Here is a 24,028-nt window from a genome sequence, read left to right on the forward strand (position 1 = left end):
CGAGAGTGGGCATCCTTGTTTTGTTCTTGATCTTAGAGGAAATGCTTTCAGTTTTTCACCATTGATCATGATGTTTGCTGTGACTTTCATTTATTGATTTTATTTTGTTGAGGTAGGTCCTCTCTATGCCCACTTTCTGGAGGGTATTTTTATCATAAATGGGTGTTGAATTTTGTCAAAAGGTTTTCAGTGTATTGAGATGATCATATATTTTTAATCTTCAATTTGTTAATGTGGTGTATCACATTGGTTAATTTACATGCTAAAGAATCCTTGCATCCCTGGGATATATCTCACTTAATCATGGCCTATGATCCTTTTAATGTGTTTTGGATTCAGTTTGCTGGTATTTTGTTGAGAATTTTTGCATCATGTTCAGCAATGATATTGGCCTATAATTTTCTTTTTTGTGATATCTTTGTCTGGTTTAGGTATTAGGGTGATAGTGGCCTTGTAGAATGAGCTTGGGAGTGTTCCTTCCTCTGCAGTTTTTGGGCAGAGTTTCCAAAGGATAGGTGTTAACTATACTCTAAACATTTAATAGAATTTGCCTTTGAAGCCACATGGTCCTGGACTTTTATTTGTTAGAAATTTTTTAATCATAGTTCCAATTTCAGTACTTGTGATTGGTCTATTTGTATTTTCTTCCTGGTTCAGTCTTAGGAAGTTGTACTTTTCTAAGAATTTGTCCATTTCTTTTAGGTTGTCCTTTATTGGCATAGAGTTGCTTGTAGTAGGCTCTTATGATTCTTTGTATTTCTGTGGTGTCTGTTGTAACTTCTTATTTTTAATTTCTAATTTCACAGATTTGAGTCTGCTGCCTTTTTTTCTTGATGGGTCTGGCTAAAGATTTGTCTGTTCTGTTTATCTTCTCAAAGAACCAGCGTTTAGTTTCTTTGCTATTGTTTTCTTCCTCTCTGCTCTGATCTTTATGATTTCCTTCTTTCTAACTTTAAAAAAATTTTTTAAATTTATTTATTTTTGGCTGTGCTGGGTCTTAGTTGTTGCAGAGGTTTTTCTGTAGTCGAGGAGAGTGGGCTCTGCTCTTCTTTGTAGTACACTTGTAGTAGGCTCTTATGATTCTTTGTATTTCTGTGGTGTCCGTTGTGACTTATTTTTAATTTCTAATTTCACAGATTTGAGTCTGCTCCCTTTTTTTCTTGATGGGTCTGGCTAAAGGTTTGTCTGTTCTGTTTATCTTCTCAAAGAACCAGCTTTTAGTTTCTTTGCTATTGTTTTCTTCCTCTCTGCTCTGATCTTTATGATTTCTTTCCTTCTACTAACTTAAAAAATTTATTTATTTATTTATTTTGGCTCTGCTGGGTCTTAGTTGTTGTAGGGGCTTTTCTGTAGTCGAGGAGAGTGGGCTCTGCTCTTCTTTGTAGTACTCAGGCTTCTCATTGCAGTGGCTTCTCTTGTGGAGCATGGGCTCTGGGGCACGCAGGCTTCAGTAGTTGCCATGCATGGGCTCAATAGTTTTGGTTCCTGGGCTCTAGAGTATGGTCTTAGTAGTTGTGGCGCACAGGCTTAGCTACACTGCGGCCTGTGGGATCTTCCTGGACCCTGGATTGAACCCATGTCTCCTGCATCAGCAGGTGGATTCTTTACCCCTGAGCCGCCAGGGAAGCCCTAACTTTGGGTTTTGTTTGTTATTCTTTTTCTGGTTGCTTTAGATATAAGATTAGGTTGTTTACTTGAGATATTTTTGTTTGTTTGTTTGTTTCCTGATGTAAGATTGTATTGCTATAAACTTTCCTCTTACAACTGCTTTTGCTGCTTCGGTAGGTTTTGGATCATGTTTTCATATTCATTTGTCTCTAGGTGTGTTTTAAATTTCCTCTTTGATTTCTTTAGTATCCTTTGGTTCTTTAGTAACATATTGTCAGTTTAAGAATTTTTTACCTTAGTGAAAATGAACCAAGATACACAGTAAGACAGAGCCTGCAGGTGGAGGGTTGGAGCATTATTGAACCCTTATGAAGATTTGGGGAAACCTGAAGCAAAACAAATGAAATGAGAGGTATTATTGGAAGACATTTTGAAGCATTTATTTCTAAATTGTTAAAGCGAGAAACCCATTTTCTTTTATTAAACCAGCCAATCGTGTGTCATCAAAGCATTTATATACCTTCGTATATAGTGGAATAGTGACTTATCTTCCTTTTTTGATGTTCCCAGGTTTTTCCCTCTAGAATATCTCAATTCAAGTTATGTGACAAAAATTTTATTGTATTTTTTCAGTGGATAAAAAGTGTCCACTTGTGAATGTGTGTGTTTTAAATTCTTTTGAAAGGAAAATTCTTTATCTGAATGCTCATTTCTAGGATATGTTCTTTAGTTGTCAGTTTGTGTCATAAATCTGTTAAAACTAATGTCTATTCACATTATAGAGGACACACTAAGGTCTTCAAAGCAAATTTTAGTGCTGAAATGTCAGAGAAGCAAAGGAATTTTAGCAATCAGATAGGATTCCTTAAGGACAACCCCTTGAGCCTGTTTGATAGAGCATCAGAGCTATGAAGAATAATGGGCTTTGTAATCAGTATCTGTGGTGTGAGCTATAGCCCTTGAAATAAAGAGAAAGGGAATCCAGAAACATCTGTGGGTCTGTGAAAGATCTTATCTTTTTTCCTTTTTAAACAGATGACACATACTCATCAGGCATATTCTTCCTTGGTGGAAGAGGGATTTCAACATAGATAACTTCCCATTTTTTTTTCTTGGCACATTTACCCCCTAGCTCCCAAAATACCATTCTTTCCTGTATGTAAAATTATTAACAACTATAATATATATTTTTGAAATATTCCAGTGATGATTTAAAAATAAATATATCACATAGCAATTTAGTAAGTTAATTGGCAGCCCACACATGGTCATGAGGCGTATTCGAGAAGCTTTTTAGATTGCACATTATAGACTTGCCAGAAGAGTTTATCATTAATTAATCCATATAAGTCTTATAATACTTTGACATCAGCCTAATTTTCCTTTAAAAATCTTTATTTCTTATTCATATTTATTCATTCATTTTCTTTTAAAAATTTTAGATTTTTAAATTTAAATTTTAAAGTTTTTCATTTATTTAGTTTTACATTCTTTTCTTTTTCTTTTCTTTCTCTTTTCCCTCTTATATTTTTCTTTGCTTTTTTTGGAGGGGGTAATGACTGCAACTAAGCCACAGACTTGGCCAAAGAGAGTCACAGATGAGAAAAGTTCAAGCCTTATTCATTCAATTTCTAGTAGGTCTCTCTGCCTAAGGATGGCCTCATAACACTCTTAACTCTAGTAGCATGTGGGCTGACTTTCCTTATTGTACTTCCTGCTCTGCAGATGTCATATTCAGTCTTTTGGAAAAGACACTTTTTTCAATTAGCAATAATCACGCCTCGGATAAACCTCATTGGCTACGATACTGCCACTGCGCAAAGCTGGAAAAGATACTGTTTTCTAAAATTGCATACCATCCGACTTTTATAGATATCTGTTTTAAAATCTATGATTACTGAAACAGTTGTTGGCTTCTAGACAAATCGAGAACCAAGAGCTGGGAGAGTACCTCTTGGGAAATGATCTTCCATGTAATATGCCTAGCCTAACCTTGCTAATAATCCAGGTGATGGTGAATCCCCTTAAAAATGTTCATGGGAGGAGGGTTGGTAGCGGTCCTAAGTCAAACTCTTTTTTTTTTCTAAGTCAAACTCTTGATACAGCTTCTACACTATCCTGGTTCTAATTTAGTTATTTCTTGGGTGATCCTCTTTGCTTGGTAGGATCATGGGAGTATCCTTTGGGTATAAGGCCCTCTTAGCTCTTTTTCCTCATTATTTGAATTAAGAATGTATTTATGACTACTTAGTAAGGAAAATGAAAATCTCACTACTAAGAATTACATGATTTTAAAGTATGGAAATAAGATTTATTTTCACTAAAATGTTTTACTATAACACTGCTTTCTTTTAATGTTAAATTGAGGAAACCTTTACTCTCTTTTTTTAAAATGTCATTCTTATTGGAAAGTCTTCATTCCACTTGTCATTGAGTGAATAAAATCTTAGGAAAGATCTTAGTGTGGAATAAGGAGAGTAATTATAGTTGGAAAAATGTAAGACATAATATTCCCCCTCCAGCATTCTTGCCTGGAGAATTCCATGAATGGAGGAGCCTGGTGGGCTGTGGTCTATGGGGTCGCAAAGAGTCAGACACGACTGAGCAAGTAATACACACACACACACACACACAAGACATAATATTAAAAGACTGGGATTGGTATCCTCATTCTATTATTTATTAGCCAAGTGACTTTGGAAAAGTCAGTTTACCTTTCTTACCTTTAGTTTCTTCATTTGCAAAATAGGAATGCTATTACTTTACAGGATTTTTATAAGACTTAAATGAAATATTTGTGATGGTACTTTATAAAGTGTAAAATGGTGTTTAAGTCTTTAATATTCTAAGTAATAATGTGTTATTTTACTTGTGTACTTGGTAAGTTATTTTCTAAAGGTCATGGTTTTAGAGACAGTTAAGTCACATTGCTTTAAGTTCAAATTCCAAATCTTCCTCTTGAAAGGCGTGTGACCTGATCTCTCTCAGTCTCACTTTCCTCGTCTATAAAATGAGAGTGATAATAGTATCTATCTCATAGGGTTGTTGTGAAGATTAAATTATCTAATCCATGTCAAAATCCTTCCAGCAGTGTTCAGCATATTCAATACATGTTACCTATTGTCGTCATTATTCTTACATTTTAAAAAAAGAAACTCTTTTCCTAAAGTAATGACCATCCTTACCATATTTCAAGTGGCCATTCTGTTGTGACATATCCAAGCAATTAACTCAATTTTTCCTTAGTAGTAGATACATATGTGAATACAGTGTTACAGTTTTCTTCAGTTAAGAAAACTCATTATTTCAAATGTTGGTATCCCTGATAAGTTGTGTGCATATCATATTTTGGCAAATGTAATTATATTTTGAGTGTGTGTGTTTAGTTGCTCAGTTGTGCCCAACTCTTGCGACTCTATGGATTGTTGCCTTCCAGGCTCCTCCGTCCTTGGGATTTCCCAGACAAGAGTACTGGAGTGGATTGCCATTTCCTTCTCTTGTATTTTGGGTACGGTAAGGAAATTCAGAAAATAACTCCTGAAAATAAATTCACTGAATAATAAAGGACCCTTTGAAATGTGATTACTCACTATTTTATTCATTCTTGAAATCAATTTTCACTTAAAAAAGGAAATCTGGCTATATTTATACTCACTAATAATTTGTGAGAATTAATTAATTATATAATCTATTTGAAAAGGATCACTGAAATGATCAAAGAAGCAGCCTTGAAGAATTAGTTAAAACATGCTGAAGATAATGAAATTAATGAAGTAATTTCTTCAGGTAAATGCTTAATATAAAGTCTGACTAAGACAGAGGCTAGAGTTAAAACACACACATAAACACACACACACAGGTTAGAGTTTTGAAAATATATGAATAACTTAAAGATTATGTGATTTTTTGTTGTGTGCTGATAAGTTGAGTAAGATCTAGGGCAGAGTAATAGTTGAGATTAACTTGTAACATTTAGGTTAAAAATTTATGCTTTTTCTGTTCTCTGCAGAAGGCATGGCTTATTTTCCTTGTAGTTCATTTGTGATTGCTTTCACATTTTGTGTGTTAATACTTTGGTGAAGTATACAGTATACAGGTGAATTAAATGTTTGAGGATTGCTGTACAGTTCTACACTCATTTCATCAGTCAGAATGTTGCAGTTTTGGCTTAACTGCAAAAGGAACCCAAGTCTCATGGTTTCTGTGACAACTTAAGGTCAGGTGACCTGGATATGTCCTGCCAAGCTGTTCCTGTGGAATAAATAGGCTGTTTGTAAACAGGATGGCTAAGCATTCTCTCACAAGATTTCAAGTTCACAAAGTATGAGGCAACTGGGTAAAAGGTCAAAGGTTAAAGGTAATAAGTCATTTTGGGCCTGTTCTTTTATGGAGCCTTTGGCTGCCTTTCAGACTGAGGTCTTGGAAGTAGTTCACACACAGGCCTTTTGCCAAAAGACTACTGAGAGTTGGCTCAGGCAGGATTCTATTACAAAATTCTCTCTCTCACTCTCTCTTTCTGTCTGAATCTTGCCTTCTGAAATTTGTAAAAATGCAAGGAATTTTTAAAAAGTAAGTATATAAGTGAGGCAACCAAATAAATTCATGTTTTAAAAGTAAATCTAGAATGACTTTTTTTCTTTGGGACAGAGGTTCACAAACTGAGTTTATTATGGTAAATTCTTGGAAAATGAATTGCCAAATACATTCTCAAAAAAAGAGAAGTATATCGAAATAACAAATAAGATTGAAAGTATTGGCAGAAAAACTTGGGGCAATTGTAGGCTTTTTTAAAGAGGCAATAAATATCTGTTCCACCTAAGCCACCAGAGGCAGTCTTTAAACAGTCTAGTGAGGTATTTTAACTAATGAGCTCTCCTACTATTATATGTTATGCTACTGAGTGTTAAGATTTGCTGTGTATTATGAAGAAAAAGGTATAATTAGGCTTCCTCAATATTTGTTTCCCTTTAGATTTATTGGTGTTGTTATTTTTGCTCAGAGTAGGAATTCATTCCAGGAACAGAAAAAACAAAATGAATGTTAGATTTACCTTCTCTGACATTAAATCTTGGCTTTAAGAGCTTTCTTCAGCTCCTTGGCTATCATATTTGTCTACATTATTTGTTTCCTTCTGTTTGCACACTACTATAGATTTACAATTTTTATCTTGGTCAATTTTGGTATTCGTTCTTCCTTGGATTTGAAATATTTTGTTAATAAAGATGTGGGCACTGGATATTCTTAAGGTAGAAAAAGGTAGGGCAAGGGACAATGAAAAAATGGCAAAAGAACTATTCCCAAAGACAAAGTGTGAGCCATAGGTCATTTGAACTGTAAAAATCGCTCTTCTGTGGGATGGTAGCAGTTACAAAGAAATCACCTAGTTAAAGGAAGAAATAAAAACATTTCGTTGGGAAACTTTGTGTAACTCCTCGTAGAAACCAAAGCACACAGCTTGGACCCTAACCAGGGATGCCTTGGCTTTCATTATTTTATTGTACTGATGAGGATAGGCTTGGGAATGATGGGACTTTCCAGTGTGCTTTGTAAGTCCAGTTTCTTTTTTCCCCTTGTATTACAGTGAGACAAACACATTTATCTCTTAAACAGAATTTTTCTGAGACTATCTTAACTCACAGGTGGTCTTGTTTTTACTCTCTTCAGGAAAAAATTTCTCTGAAGTTCTGTGAGTCATTTGCCTTTTTCTTTACCTTGAATTCCTTAATATTAGGAACATGCTGCACAATGAGGTGTTACATAGGTTGATAAACAATTTTCTGTTTTTCATTAAATAAGATGACAAATGACTTTCCAACCAGACTGTGTTAGAAAAATTAGAAAATGACAACTTTTAAAAGAACTTATTTTTGAAAGTTTAGACAGATCTTTACTTCTTTTTCCCATGTAAAGGTTGTCAAAGAAAAACTTGAAAAATGTTTACTTACTCTTTTAAAAATATTAACTTCAGAAAAGTAATCTTGGACAAGTCACTGAGTCTACCTGACTCTATTTTGTCATGGAGTTTAGAATTTGATCTTTAAGGTTTTTCCCAACTCCAAACTAAGTTGCATCTTACCAAATGTTTGTAGGATTGAGGAACTGACTTGATAAATTTGGTATTTCAGTCATTTTTCTCAGTGAATAAAATGTTAAGGAGAAAGTGAATCAGGACCTTGAAGTATTAAAGATGCTGTGAATCCATTTTAAAAAGGCAGTTACCATTGTATTCCCTTGTTTGCCTGCTTCCCTTTGACACTTGTACTATTGTTGGAGCTAATATCATTGGTCCTGCTGCTGCTGCCTCTGATGAGAGGGAAAGAATAGGCTGGTAAGGCCAGCAAGTGGACTTCTCTAGGGCCTAAAGGAGGAGGCTAGGTGATCTCTGATGGAATCAGACATTCATAGTTCTGGTACAGAACTCTCTAATAAGAGCCATGAATGAATTTGACCACTTGAAAACCTTCAAATCAGGCAGGACTTTGATTCTAAATAAAAATACAAATAGTAGGTTTTTTCCATTTTTTGGTTATTATAAATAATGCTGCAAAGAATACAGGAGTGCTGATATTTCTTCAGTATCTTTGTTTTCATTTCCTCTGGATATATTTCCAGAAGTGAGATTACTGGATCATATGGTAGTTCTACTTGAAATTTTTTTGAGGAACTTTCATACTATTTTCCATAGTGGTTGCACCAATTTACATTCCCACCAGTAGTGCACAGGGTTCCCCTTCCTCTACATCCTTGCCAACACTTATATCTTTTCTTTTTGAGATCAGTTTAGTTCAGTTCAGTCACTCAGTTGTGTCCTACACTTTGCTAACCCATGGACTGCAGCATGCCAGGCCTCCCTGTCCATCACCAGCTCCTTGAGTTTACTCAAACTCATGTCCATTGAGTTGGTGATGCCATCCAACCATCTCATGTCATCCCCTTCTCCTCCCACCTTCAATCTTTCCCAGCATCAGAGTCTTTTCAGATGAGTCAGTTCTTCGCATGAGGTGGCCGAAGTATTGGAGTTTCAGCTCCAGCATCAGTCCTTTCAATGAATATTCAGGACTGATTTCCCTTAGGATTGACTGGTTGGCTCTCCTTGCAGTCCAAGGGACTCTCAAGAGTCTTCTCCAACACCACAGTTCAAAAGCATCAATTCTTTGGTGCTCAGCTTTCTATATAGTCAACTCTCCCATCCATACGTGACTACTGGAAAAACCACAGCTTTGACTAGACGGGACCTTTGTTGGCAAAGTAATGTCTCTGCTTTTTAATATGCTGTCTAGCTTGGTTATAACTTTTCTTCCAAGGAGCAAGCGTCTTTTAATTTCATGGCTGCAGTCACCATCTACAGTGATTTTGGAGTTGAAGAAAATAAAGTCTCTCACTGTTTCTATTGTTTCCCCTTCTATTTGCCATGAAGTGATGGGACCCAATGTCATGATCTTAGTTTTCTAAATGTTGAGTTTTAAGCCAACTTTTTCACTGTCCTCTTTCACTTTCATCAAGAGGCCCTTTAGTTTTTCTTCACTTTCTGTCATAAGGGTGGTGTCATCTGCATATCTGAGGTTATTGATATTTCTCCCAGCAATCTTGATTCCAGCTTGTGTTTCATCCAGCCTGGCATGTCATGTAATGTACTCTGTATTTAAGTTAAATAAGCAGGGTGACAATATATAGCCTTGACATACTCCTTTCCCAGTTTGGAACCAGTCTGTTGTTCCACGTCCAGTTCTAACTGTTGCTTCTTGACCTGCAAACAGATTTCTCAGGAGGCAGGTTAGGTGGTCTGGTATTCCCATCTCTTGAAGAATTTTCCACAGTTTGTTGTGATCCACGCAGTCAAAGACTTTGGTGTAGTCAATAAAGCAGAAATAGATGTCTCTCTGGAACTCTCTTGCTTTTTCGATGATCCAACGGATGTTGGCAATTTGATCTCTGGTTCCTCTGCCTTTTCTAAATCCAGCTTGAACATCTGAAAGTTCACAGTTCACATACTGTTGAAGCCTGGCTTGGAGAATTTTGAGCATTCCTTTCCTAGTAAGATGAGTGCAATTGTGCAGTAGTTTGAACATTCTTTGGCATTGTCTTTCTCTTTGATGATAGCTATTCTAAATACGTGTGAGGTGATGTGTTGTGGTTTTAATTTGCATTTCCCTGATGATTAGAGATGTTGAATGCCTTTTCATGTACCTTTTGGCTGTTGGTACGTTTTTATAAAAATGTCTGTTCCGTTCTTCTGCCCACTTGTAAATCAGGTTTTTTGGCTATTGAGCTGTATGGATTCTTTATATATTTTGGATATTAACCCTTTATGATATGTATGATTTGCAACTAACTTTTTCCTGTTTTCATTGGTTTCCTCTTCATTTTGTTCATAGTTTCCTTTGCTGAGCAGTAGCTTTTTAGTTTCATATAATACTTTTTTTTTGGCTGCACCATGTGGCAGGCAGGATTTTGTCTCCCCCTCCCAGTGATCATGGGGTTGCAAAAAGTCAGACATGACTGAGTGAATGAACTGAACTGAACTGAACCAGTGATTAGACCTGCGTGCCCTGCAATGGAAGCACGGTGTCTTAACCACTGGACCACCAGGAAAATGCCCTCAATTGTTTATTTTTGCTTTTCTTGCCTTTGCTCTTACATTGATAGCTTATGGCGAACCTTATTAGATCTGTGATCTCCGAAGGAGAAGATTTAGGTTCGGGACTGGGGACCAGGCTTGATCACTCAACAGCTTTTGTGTAGCAGAGTTTTATTAAAGTGAAAAAATGACAAAGAAAGCTTCTGATGCAGACATCAGAAGGGGGACAGAGAGTGCCCCTGGCTAGTCTTAGCAAGGGAATTATATACTTTTTAAATTGGTTATTACAATAAATCAAAGGAATGTCTCAAGGTTGTAGAGATCTTACTAAACCCACTCCCACAATTTACATTTTAAGATGACAGGATTAGAACCAACAATAGAAAGATCTTACTAGACTTACTCCCATAATATACATTCTAAGATAACAGGATTAGTCAGAAGGTTTTCAAGAAGGAGAATCTGTCCTCAAGCAGGATACATTGTTGTTCTATAATCCTTACTAAAGAATGTAGAAAAAAAAGTTTGTCCTTTCCTCCTCTTTGAGAATTCTAGACTCTGTCTCCTCCTTGAGAGCCCCAGACCCCTTTTACCTCCTTGCGGACCCTGTACTTATTATCAACTTGCCTAGGAGTTGACTCTCTGAATATCCAATCCAGAAGTTCATTACCAAGATCTGATGTCAATGAGCTTCAGTCATTTCAGTCATTCAGTCGCTCAGTCGTGTCTGACTCTTTGCGACCCCATGGACTGCAGCATGCCAGGCTTCTCTGTCCATCACCAACTCCCGGAATCTACTCAAACTCATGTCTATCGAGTCGGTGATGCCATCCAACCATCTCATCCTCTGTCGTCTCCTTCTCCTCCTGCCCTCAATCTTTCCCAGCATCAGGGTCTTTTCAAATGAGTCAGCTCTGTGCATCAGGTGGCCAAAGTATTGGAGTTTCATCTTCAACATCAGTCCTTCCAGTGAATAATCAGAACTGATTTCCTTTAGGACAAACTGATTGGATCTCCTTGCAGTCCAAGGGACTCTCAAGAGTCTTCTCCAACACCACAGTCTGAAAGCATAAATTCTTTGGCGCATCAATGAGCTTACCTTCTGTGTTTTCTTCTATGGACTTTTGCAGTTTCAGGTCTTTGTTTAAATCTTGAATCCATTATGAGTTGATTTTGTGTATGGTAGAAGATAGGGGTCCAGTTTCATTCTTTGCATGTCAGTCAGTCAGTTCAGTCGCTCAGTTGTGTCCAACTCTTTGCAACTCCATGGACTGCAGCATGCCAGGCCTCCCTGTCCACCTCCGATTCCTGGAGTTTACTCAAACTCATGTCCATCGAGTCAGTGATGCCATCCAGGCATCTCATCCTCTGTCGTCCCCTTCTCCTCCTGCCCCCAATCCCTCCCAGAATCAGGGTCTTTTCCAACGAGTCAACACTTTGCATGAGGTGGCCAAAGTATTGGAGTTTCAGCTTCAGCATCAATCCTTCCAATGAACACCCAGGACTGACCCCCTTTAGGATGGACTGGTTGGATCTCCTTGCAGTCCAAGGGACTCTCAAGAGTCTTCTCCAACACCATAGTTCAAAAGCATCAATTCTTCGGCACTCAGCTTTCTTCACAGTCCAACTCTCACATCCATACATGACCACTGGAAAAACCATAGCCTTGACAAGACGGACCTTTGTTGGCAAAGTAATGTCTCTGCTTTTTAATATACTATCTAGGTTGGTCATAACTTTCCTTCCAAGGAGTAAGCGTCTTTTCATTTCATGGCTGCAATCACCATCTACAGTGATTTTGGAGCCCAAAAAAATAAAGTCTGACACTGTTTCCACTATTTCCCCATCTATTTGCCATGAAGTGATGGGACCGGATGCCATGATCTTAGCTTTCTGAATGTTGAGCTTTAAGTCAACTTTTTCACTCTCCTCTTTCTCTTTCATCCAGAGGCTTTTTGGTTCCTCTTCACTTTCTGCCATAAGAGTGGTGTCATCTGCATATCTGAGGTTATTGATATTTCTCCCAGCAATCTTGATTCCAGCTTGTGCTTCTTCCAGCCCAGCGTTTCTCATGATGTACTCTGCATATAAGTTAAATAAGCAGGGTGACAATATACAGCCTTGACATACTCCTTTTCCTATTTGGGACCAGTCTGTTGTTCCATGTCCAGTTTTAGCTGTTGCCTCCTGACCTGCATACAGGTTTCTCAAGAGGCAGGTCAGGTGGTCTGGTATTCCCATCTCTTTCAGAATTTTTGACAGTTTATTGTGATCCACACAGTCAAAGGCTTTGGCATAGTCAATAAAGCTGAAATAGATGTTTTTCTGGAACTCTCTTGCTTTTTCAATGATCTAGCAGATGTTGGCAATTTGATCTTTGGTTCCTCTGCCTTTTGTAAAACCAGCTTGAACATCTGGAAGTTCATGGTTCATGTATTGCTGAAACCTGGCTTGGAGAAATTTGAGAATTTACTTTCTTCAAGAAAATTAGAGATACCAAGGGAACATTCCATGCAAAGATGGGTTCGATAAAGGACGGAAATGGTATGGACCTAACATAAGCAGAAGATATTAAGAAGAGGTAGCAAGAATACACAGAAGAACTGTACAAAAAAGATCTTCATGACCCAGATAATCATGATGGTGTGATCACTCACCTAGAGCCAGACATCCTGGAATGTGAAGTAAAGTGGGCCTTAGAAAGCATCACTATGAACAAAGCTAGTGGAGGTGATGGAATTCCAGTTGAGCTATTTCAAATCCTCAAAGACGATGCTGTGAAAGTGCTGCACTCAATATGCCAGCAAATTTGGAAAACTCAGCAGTGGCCACAGGACTGGAAAAGGTCAGTTTTCATTCCAATCACTAAGAAAGGCAATCCCAAAGAATGCTCAAACTACCGCACAATTGCACTCATCTCACACGCTAGTAAAGTAATGCTCAAAATTCTCCAAGCCAGGCTTCAGCAATATGAGAACCGTGAACTTCAAGCTGGTTCAAGCTGGTTTTAGAAAAGGCAGAGGAACCAGAGGTCAAATTGCCAACATCTGCTGGATCATCGAAAAAGCAAGAGAGTCAGAGAGACATCTATTTCAGCTTTATTGACTATGCCAAAGCCTTTGACTGTGTGAATCACAATAAACTGTCAAAAATTCTGAAAGAGATGGGAATACCAGACCACCTGACCTGCCTCTTGAGAAACCTGTATGCAGGTCAGGAGGCAACAGCTAGAACTGGACATGGAACAACAGACTGGTCCCAAATAGGAAAAGGAGTATGTCAAGGCTGTATATTGTCACCCTGCTTATTTAACTTATATGCAGAGTACATCATGAGAAACGCTGGGCTGGAAGAAGCACAAGCTGGAATCAAGATTGCTGGGAGAAATATCAATAACCTCAGATATGCAGATGACACCACTCTTATGGCAGAAAGTGAAGAGGAACCAAAAAGCCTCTGGATGAAAGAGAAAGAGGAGAGTGAAAAAGTTGACTTAAAGCTCAACATTCAGAAAGCTAAGATCATGGCATCCGGTCCCATCACTTCATGGCAAATAGATGGGAAAACAGTGGAAACAGTGTCAGACTTTATTTTTTTGGGCTCCAAAATCACTGTAGATGGTGATTGCAGCCATGAAATGAAAAGACGCTTACTCCTTGGAAGGAAAGTTATGACCAACCTAGATAGTATATTAAAAAGCAGAGACATTACTTTGCCAACAAAGGTCCGTCTTGTCAAGGCTATGGGTTTTTCCAGTGGTCATGTATGGATGTGAGAGTTGGACTGTGAAGAAAGCTGAGTGCCGAAGAATTGATGCTTTTGAACTATGGTGTTGGAGAAGACTCTTGAGAGTCCCTTGGACTGCAAGGAGATCCAACCAGTCCATCCTAAAGGGGGTCAGTCCTGGGTGTTCATTGGAAGGATTGATGCTGAAGCTGAAACTCCAATACTTTGGCCACCTCATGCAAAGTGTTGACTCGTTGGAAAAGACCCTGATTCTGGGAGGGATTGGGGGCAGGAGGAGAAGGGGACGACAGAGGATGAGATGCCTGGATGGCATCACTGACTCGATGGACATGAGTTTGAGTAAACTCCAGGAATCGGAGGTGGACAGGGAGGCCTGGCGTGCTGCGATTCATGGGGTCACAAAGAGTTGGACACAACTGAGCGACTGAACTGAACTGAATAGTGATGTTGAGCATCTTTTCATGTGCCTCTTGGCCATCTGTATGTCTTCTTTGAAGAAATGTTCACTGATCTTTTCTATTGTCTTTTTAGTCTGTGTTTCTTTCATTTCTGCTCTGATCTTTGTTGTTTCCTTCCTTCTACCAACTGTTGACTTGGTTAGTTCTTCTTTTTTAGTTCCTTAAGGTATAAACTTAGGCTGTTTATTTCGTGTGCTTGATGGCGCCCTATTAGTCCTTTAAGCTGTCATCACTTTTTTTCATTATTTTTTCTTTTGCTCCTTTGATTGGATGAATCCTACTACCCTATTTTCAAGTTCACGGATTCTTTCTTCCATTTAATCTAGTCTGCTGTTGTACCCCTGTATTGAAATTTTCAGTTCAGTTATATTGTATTTCTCAGCTTCGTGGTTTCTATTTGGTATATTCTTGTGTTTTCTCTTTGTTGAAATTTTCACTCAGTTCATGCATTGTCCTCCTGACCTTGGTGAACATCTTTGTGATCCTTATTTTGAACTCTATTAGGTAATCAGTTATCTCTGTTTCATTAATATCTCTCTGGAGTTTTATCTTATTCAGTTTGGAACATTTTGCTGCTTCCTCAAAATTTTTTACTCTGTGTGTTGATTTTGGTATTAGATAGAACAGACACCTTCCAGTGATGGAGTGGCCTCATATAGGAAGATAAACCTTACTGTTCTGCTGGCCCAAGTTCTTGGTTGTTGCTCAAACCTTTGTGATCATCCAACCTGCTTTATTTGTTCTTAGTGCTTCCCAGTGTTTGAGGATGTGCTGATACCTGTTTTGATGTGAATATTTTCTTGTTTACCTGATATGAGTGTCACTCAGCTAGTTACTGGATTTTTTCAGAGGGAATTACTTTGGGCATAACTGAGTTCGGTATGCTTATGGGAGCAGGTGAGTTCAGGAGTCTCCTATGTTGTCATTTGGACTGGAACTCAGAGATAAGTTTTAATAGAAAATTTCAAGGTTCTAGACATCATCTATATGATACATAACTGGTATTTCATCCTGCTTCCAGCTCCAGCCAGATCAGTTCCTCTGTAGCAAAGGTCAGAGTGTCAGCAGTTTTAGTTTTTCAGTGTCCATCAGTGGGACTCACCCACAATGGAATATTATTCAGCTACAAAAAAGAAGGAAAGCCTGCCATTTGTGACAAAATGGACCTTGAAGTTATTCTGCTAAATGAAATAAGCCAGACAAAGATAAGTACTTCATAATATCACTTACATGTGAAGTAAAACAAACTTCAAATTTATAGAAACAAAAAGTAGAAAAGTGGTTACCAGGAACTGGAAGGTGAGGGAGATATGGAGAGGTTGATAAAAGGCCACAAGATTTCAGCTGTAAAATATGTAATGCCTAAGATCTAATATAAACATAGTGGCTATAGTTGATAGCTCTGTTAAAAAAATATAGCTATTACAGATACTGGAATTTGAATTTCAGACTGTCAATTATGAATTTTATGACTTATTTTCGGACAAATAATTTAACATATTTGAATCACAGTTTTTAATTTGTAAAATGAATATAGGGCTGATGTAAGGATACAGTGAGTCATTCTTTCAAGAAAGGATCTTGTGAACTATAAACTTATTACAGAGTCACCTACTGTTTTTCATAAGTGTGAAAGTTGTGAATATTTATACAAAATAACTTTACCCCTTTTTCTGCAACAGAGCAGTTTATTATTTATATTTTATATTAAAAGATCTACATGAATAAAAGTGAGGTTTGCATTTTAGTATAATATTAGTTCTTGGTTCAGAGCTAGGATTCCTGGTTCCTCAGTGTCTCCATAATATAAATTAATTTCTGTTGTTGAAAATGAGGCAGCATGTGATTAACGAATTCACCTATGACCACTTTGGCTTTGACTCCCCCAGAAAAGAGAAGTAGAGAATTGTAGATACTTTGAAATAAATAGACTATTAAGGAGAAAATGAGGAATAAACATTTTTTGGTACAATTCTGTCTCAAGATAACTGCCAAATTTTTCACTATTTCTGTAATCTAAGTGTTACTGAGTCAGTGGTAGGTCCTGATCAGTTTTAAGCTTTTTGATGTCTTTATCTTTCTTCAAGTCTTATGTATAGGGATTTGTCCCCTTTCAATATCAGTTACCAGTAACTTTGGTGGTCCTATACCTTTAGTATGGGACTGCTTCAGGAAAATTTTATTTCCTTATTTCTCCAGCACTAGTTTATCCTGTTTGGGACTCTCTGGGCTTCTTGGACTTGGGTGGCTATTTCCTTCCCCATTTTAGGGAAGTTTTCAGCTATTATCTCCTCGAGTATCTTCTCATGGCCTTTCTTTTTGTCTTCTTCTTCTGGGACTCCTATGATTCGAATGTTGGGGCGTTTCACATTGTCCCAGAGGTCCCTGAGGTTGTCCTCATTTCTTTTGATCCTTTTTTCTTTTTTCCTCTCTGCTTCATTTATTTCCACCATTTTATCTTCTATCTCACTTATCCTATCTTCTGCTTCCGTTAGTCTACTCTTGGTTCCCTCCAAAGTGTTTTTGATCTCATTCATTGCATTATTCATTTTTAATTGACTCTTTTTTATTTCTTCTAGGTCTTTATTAAACATTTCTTGTATCTTTTCAATCTTTGTCTCCAGGCTATTTATCTGTAACTCCATTTTGTTTTCAAGATTTTGGATCATTTTTATTATCATTATTCTAAATTCTTTTTCAGGTAGATTCCCTATCTCCTCCTCTTTTGTTTGACTTGGTGTCTCCAGCACTAGTAACACAACTTTTGCAACTTTTATTTGCTCTATGTGAGATATAAATCATCCTTAGCACCACTAATTCAGGCTAGCTAGCATATGTTGAAGGCTACACATGCTATACATACACATACGTTACTACATATATTCGTACATGTAATTTTCTTCTTAATTCGTATTCTATTTTGAATTCTGCTAGCCAAAAATAAGAACTACCTTTCAAGCTGTTCATTTTTTATTAATGGCTGTATTTTTAGAAGATGGAATTAGTTACATCTTCATTCTTTAAATTCACAAGTAAGCAAAATACAGAATATTGCAAATTCATATAATTGAATTATTCCTCTCTGGTGTTTAGAGAATTCAAAATATATAATATTTATAAGTATGACCACCTCATGTGTTTATTGATGAAGTATTGTGACATTTCCAAATGCTTATTTTGCAATTAAAATTTTTATTTTGGTTAAAAGAAATATAAAAGTCATAACTTTTTTTTGGAGTAGGTATATATAGAAGCTTTGTTTTATCATGGGAAGGGAATACTTTGTTATTTGGATGTTTCAGCTCTAACTATCATTTAATTTTGTTCATGTAAACAATTTCCTTTGTTTTTAATGGATGATGAGAACTTATTTGGGTTCATTGGAGTGTCAATCTCATCTGGAGCATATTCACTTAAGAACAGGCTGCGTTACTCTTAAAAACATTCTTGAAGTTAAGATTGAGAATATGGTCTTTGATTAAATATTTTATAATTTAGATCAAGTTATTCTGCACTCAGTAGAACCTGTATGTTTCTTCTGTTGAATGAAAAAGGAGAATATTAACACAGTATTTTTTGCTTGATCTTTTTAAAATTTCAGTCGTTAGTCTACTTGTCTAGGCACTTTTCTTTGGTTAACTGAGTATGTTAAATATGTGAAAATGACACTGTGGATTGACAGCTTTTCTAGGTAGATCTGGCATTCTTTCTTCAGAAAAAGGAGAATATGGAAATGTCCATAGAGTGGAGACTAACCAAATTATTTCCAACTTAAAAGATATAAAAGTAAACAACTAAAACTAAAAATTTTAACTTTCTTTCCCTCCTTTTATATATATATATGTGTGTGTGTGTGTGTGTGTTAGTCACTCAGTCGTGTCTGACTCTTTGCAACCCCATGGGCAGTAGCCTGCCAGGCTCCTCTGTTCATGGAATTCTCCATGCAAGAATACTGGAGTGGGTAGCCATTCCCTTCTCCAGGGTATCTTTCAGACCCAGGGACTGAACCCAGGTCTCCTGCATTGCAGGCAGATTCTTTATTTTCTGAGAGTGAAGACTAACCAGTACAAATTATTTGCAACTTAAAAGAGGCAAAAGTAAATAAACAACTAAAACTAAAAATTTTAATTTCATTTTCCTCCTTACATATGTAGTTTTATACAGTTTTTAAAGATTAGTCCATTTACAGTTATTACAAAATATTGGCTATATTCCCTGTGTTGTACAATATATCCTTGCAGACTATCTTAAAGCCAACAGTTTATGTCTCACTCCCCCACACCTATATTGCTGGTAACCACTGATTTGTTCTCTATGAGTTTTTAAAAAATAAAATTTTAAACAATTTTACTTTTTGAGAATGTGGAAAATAATATTATAATATATATATGTAATTTGGTTTTTAAATAGCTAGACCATATTTTCCTTTTTGAGGTATGTGATTTACATAGAGTTTAATAGGATCTATTTATTACTGTAAATAATGACACATGTGAATTTGTTTCTTAAAAACCCTATGAATCTTAACATTGAGACTTTATAGTAATGCTCAATTTGTCTTTTTATAAATAGGATTTTAAAAAACCTTAGCTAGGAGAAATGTCAATTTGTACTTAGTCATCACTGATGAGTAATATTCTAGAATTTTTTCTCCTAGTTTAGACTTCTAAAACGTTATTTTAGTCTTAATATTTCAGATGCATTATATTTAAGTGTTACATTGAACAAAATATGTAGAAGCAGTTATTGATTGTAGAAACATTTTCTATAAAAGATCGCACATTTCTTTTAATCAAGGTGGATATTTTCCTTTATGTCAAACATTAAGAATCATCGGACAATAACAACAGACCTGGGGCTCTAACATGCTTGTCTAAATAGAAAGCATTGTTTTACAGGGTATTCTTTTGGAAAATTTAATATACATTTATGTATACATCCATATTCCTTAATCGGGATAACATATAGCCTAACAAGTAAGTTATTACTGAAATATGCCGTGTAGAAATAGAAGTTAAGGGTTCTCTCAGCATCATAAACTGTGGCAGTTTTTTGAGTATGTTATTATTTCCACACATATGTGAATATTAGTATGGGTATATAACCTTTATGCTTTCTATTTTAGTGACTTCTACTAAATTTAGAGTATAAATTTACTTTACTTAAATACATATATGGAAATGTAGTCAAAAAGAGAAATTAAAATATTCTCCCCAATAAATTTAAGTTGGGAGTGAATGTGAGATGTAAATCTTTGCCTGTCAGTCTCATTTTTTTTTTTTATGTGAGCTGGGCTGAGTGTGGTTCTAGAGTTTAGAGATATGTGTATATTTTCAATGTGAGATGGAATGCAAGCGCACTAATCCCTCTGGTGCTCACTCAGAGGAAACAACTGACCGTGAGAGAACGCCTGTCCATCTTCAGAGTGCCATCGACCGTATGCAAGTTCTCCTTACATGCCGACGTTCGATCCTAGTCCCTGAGAGAGAAGTCACTTAGCTAGTGATTTTTTGGTTTAATTTAAAATGTTAATAGTCTACTAGACTATTTTAATCTGCTTTAAATCTAATTTAATAGACTTGTGCACCAGCCTCTGTCATGATTGTTTCTCACATACATGTTGTAGGGAGCCCACAGGAACACAGTGCCATGGGTTAAATGATTAGTTCTGAGATCTTGAAGCCCAGACCAGTTTCTTTACTGCTACCACCCTACCTTTGTGTATGGATGTTTTGTTTTTGTTTTTATACAGCATCCAAAGTACTTTCACCATACATGTCATTTAACCTTGCCTGTCATATAATTGTTATTAAATTTTTGAGGAGTAAATGAGAAACTGTTGCATGGAGTCATGGTTCCCATTTTAAAGATGAAGAAACAAGTACAGGTGAAGACAAATGTATTACCTTGGAATGCTAAGATCTGGGTTCATATTCCATTTCTGAAATCATGTGGATTAGGATTTGGAAAACACTGTTGCGAGTCTGTTTTTTCACCTGTAAAATGGGGCTGTGAGGATAACTGGGAGGATTGAATGAAATCACTTATGTGAAAATGTTTTAAACTGTAAAGTAAGTAAGTAAAGTCGCTCAGTCATGTCCGACCCTTTGCGACCCCATGGACTGTAGCCTAACAGGCTTCTCTGTCCATGGGATTTACCAGGCAAGAGTACTGGAGTGGGTTGCCATTTCCTTCTCCAGGGCATCTTCCTGACCCAGGGATTGAACCCGGGTCTCCAGCATTGCAGACAGATGCTTTACTGTCTGAGCCACCTAAAGTTCCATACAAATACAAAGTCAGGATTACAGTATTCTACTGCACTGAAAGTGAAAGTTGCATCCAACTCTTTGGATTATACAGTCCATGGAATTCTCCAGGCCAGAATACTGGAGTGAGTAGCCTTTCCCTTCTCCAGGGGATCTTCCCAACCCAGGGATCGAACCCAGGTCTTCACATTGCAGGTGGATTCTTTACCAGCTGAGCCACAAGGGAAGCCCAAGAAGAATGGAGTGGGTAGCCTTTCCCTTCTCCAGGGGATCTTCCTAACCCAGGAATCGAACCAGGGTCTTCTGTATTACAGGTGGATTCTTTACCAACTGAGCTATGAGGGAAGCTTATTCTACTGCGCTACTACTTGTAAATCCATCATTTTAATTATATGTTTGAAAAGACCAGCTCAGTGCTCTTTCTACTGTTCGCACACAGCTTCAGGTCTGGAGGTACTTGGTCTACTTACTACTAGGTCTGTTTCATGTTACTAATATTTATCATAAATTAAGTTTTGCAAAACTCTTGCTCAAAGTTTAAAGGTCATTTTATGCCTATAATATATTATAGAAGTCCTTTGAATGAATGCTTCTTTTCTTCTCCCCTCCAACCGCAGTTCAAACTTACTCACATTTGTAAACTATGAAGAGTTATGTAATAGGTTGTCCACACAATTTCATTTTTCCTGCTTAACTCAGTCTTTCCCAGAATAAGGGATAAAATTCTTGGTGACCAGTTTGTTTATTTCATTCCTCTCTTCTTAAAAGAAGACTTAAACTTGAAATAAACTTAATTATAACTAATCAGTTAAGACATTTAAGTGTTATAGTATGAGTGTATGAAAATAAATTACCTAATTGTTATTACCCACTTACATTCTAAATCTATAAAAGATATTTCATATTTCTTAAATTTGTTGCACCTCATCCTGAGATATTTTGAGGATATTGTGCAATTGCATAGCTTTTTTTTCTTTGCCTTAAATATCCAGTTTATTGTACTTTGAAACAATGGGATTGTATTCTGAAACCTACTGTAAATAAATACACTAACAAAAACTAAACTACCAAGAAGTTCCCTGAGGGTTTAGTGGCCCGAGTTTGATTCATGGTTGGGGAGCTGAGATCCTGCAAGCTGCATTGTGTGACTAAATAAATAAATAAAATAAAAAGACTCTTAATTAAAAAAATTAAACCATTATAGAAGAAAATGTGAAATGGAAATACGTAGCCAAATAAATAAGGATTGTAGAGGACTAGCAGGAAATATCATCAGTTTCTTACTTGGTAGTTGTTTTCTTTCAGGAAAAATCTTATCAGCTAGAGAGGGTTACTCTTTTCTTTGAAGCTAGCTCTGGTTTCTCTAAAATCAGATTTTGTATTCCCAAGGCTTCACTCCGCAATGCCAGCACAAACATACATTAACAGTTGTACAACACTTTAAAATAAAGGGGTGGAAAGAAGGTATCAAGCAATTGCTTACTGTGCTTTAGAACCTTTAGAAAATTTCAAAAAGCTTCTGGAGTTTTAGGTAGGGGGATAATAAGAGTAAAAAGACTTCATGAAGAGCATATATCAAATAATAATGTAAATTAATTGAAAAGACTGTATTCTATCAGCGAGACATTCAGGAAAATGCTCCCATTATGTTTTACAAACTAAGTACATAATGGTTTGTGTTAGCCATGTAATTGAGTAAATCTGCTACACGGTTTCTTTTTGTAGTTTGGTAGGTATGTGCTGTTCTTGTGAATCTTTTATTAACTAGTGCATTGTGTAGTGAAAGAAATGTAGTAACTCTAAATAAAAAGTGAGATCTCTTTTTTTGATGTGAAGTACTCAGATTATTCTGTTCTAGTTTCTTAACTTCACAGAGGTATCCTGCTAGTTTAATTTTAGTACTGCTGCCTTGCATTTCAAGTATCTCTAACTTTATATTATTATTTGTGGTGGCAGTATATTTACATGTAATGCATATGTACTTTGTGTGTACCAAAATACTGCAGTAGGCATACTAAGAGGTAGTGCCTTTTGAGGAGAAAATGTCATTCATTTTTTCATTCCTTTTTTCATTCCTTTGTGTGCTGTTTGTGTCAGGTACAAGATAATTGCCCAGGTTCTAGTATTAGACTACATTAATTATGAAATCTTGGTCATCAGTTTGTTCATGGCATATTTATTAGTTTCATACTATGTGCCTTTTCAACAGATTCTAGAAATCACTGGATGTAGATAATAAGGATGCATTCTGTTTTCAGTTTATTACCTTACATTTAAATATAAAGAGACAAAATTGGTATACAAAAGAGATAAAAATGATATATTTCTTGGATATATAGCTGCACTTTGAGGGAAGTGTTCTGGCATTATCTCCATTCAGTCACCTATATATTGAGGACCAGTTTATATATAGGAGATGGATAGATTTTCTAAAAGTGAAAGAAAACTGTATTTTGTTAATAGCACCCATTGATTAACACGTATTTATTGATCATTTGCTCTCAGTCAGATACTGTGCTAGATGCTGAGGATAAATTATGCTTACTTATAATCTAGTGGAAGAGATTGACATTAGTCAAACAACTTTAGAGTTAAATTTTGAATTAATTCCTAAGGAGAGGTATGTGAGATCTTATGAGAAAATACAACATTTGAGAGAAATATAAAAATAATAGGTACATATTTGAATGATAAAAATGATAAAAGAATTAGGAAACTACCCTTAGTAATTGATAACAATTATTACATGTGTCTTATATATCCCAGAGTTCTTATATATCCAAGAATGGTAAGAGTTTTGATAAAATTATGGGTGGGATTAATTTCCCATTGGCTAAATGAACTTAAACAATTTTAATGTAATAAAGAACTATATAAAATAGATGATGAAAGTGATGTTAAATATAAAATCTGGACCATTATAGAAAACCCCATGGCTTTATTTTATATGCTTGGAATTGGTATAATAAATTGATATGTTAAATTATTATTTTTTACACATGTCACTTTCTTATACAGTGTTTCTTTGCCTTGAAATGCAGGAAAATATAGCAACTTGGAGACTATGAAGATAGCCAAAATATAATTCCTTTTTTAAGATTTTAATGGAAACATTAATATTTATATCATTTTTTCATTGATGTTTTTAACTTTTTTGACACTTTATAAAGGAAAGCCATTAGCTTCACTTTAAATTGGTCAGTTTTGCTTTGTTACATGAACTATTCATAATGTTGTTTGAATTGCATTTACTATAAGAAATTTAAAAAATTAAAAATGACTTTCAGGTTTATAAAACATTTCTCTTTATTTTCACAATCAAAGTGTAAATTTAAAATTCCTTAAAATTAGCTATGTAGCGTTTTTTACTT

General features: G+C 36.1%; 1 protein-coding gene and 1 pseudogene across 1 annotated transcript in view; one reads left to right on the top strand and one right to left on the bottom strand.

The window, feature by feature from the left end:
• The window catches only part of LOC122440807 (protein enabled-like), a 133,178-nt gene that overhangs the window by 39,632 nt on the left and 69,518 nt on the right, over positions 1 to 24,028 (top strand). The window lies entirely within an intron of this gene.
• Positions 3,323 to 3,433, bottom strand: LOC122441180 (annotated as a pseudogene).

Source organism: Cervus canadensis, chromosome 4, assembly GCF_019320065.1.
Source record: "Cervus canadensis isolate Bull #8, Minnesota chromosome 4, ASM1932006v1, whole genome shotgun sequence".
Taxonomy (NCBI): Eukaryota; Metazoa; Chordata; class Mammalia; order Artiodactyla; family Cervidae; genus Cervus; species Cervus canadensis.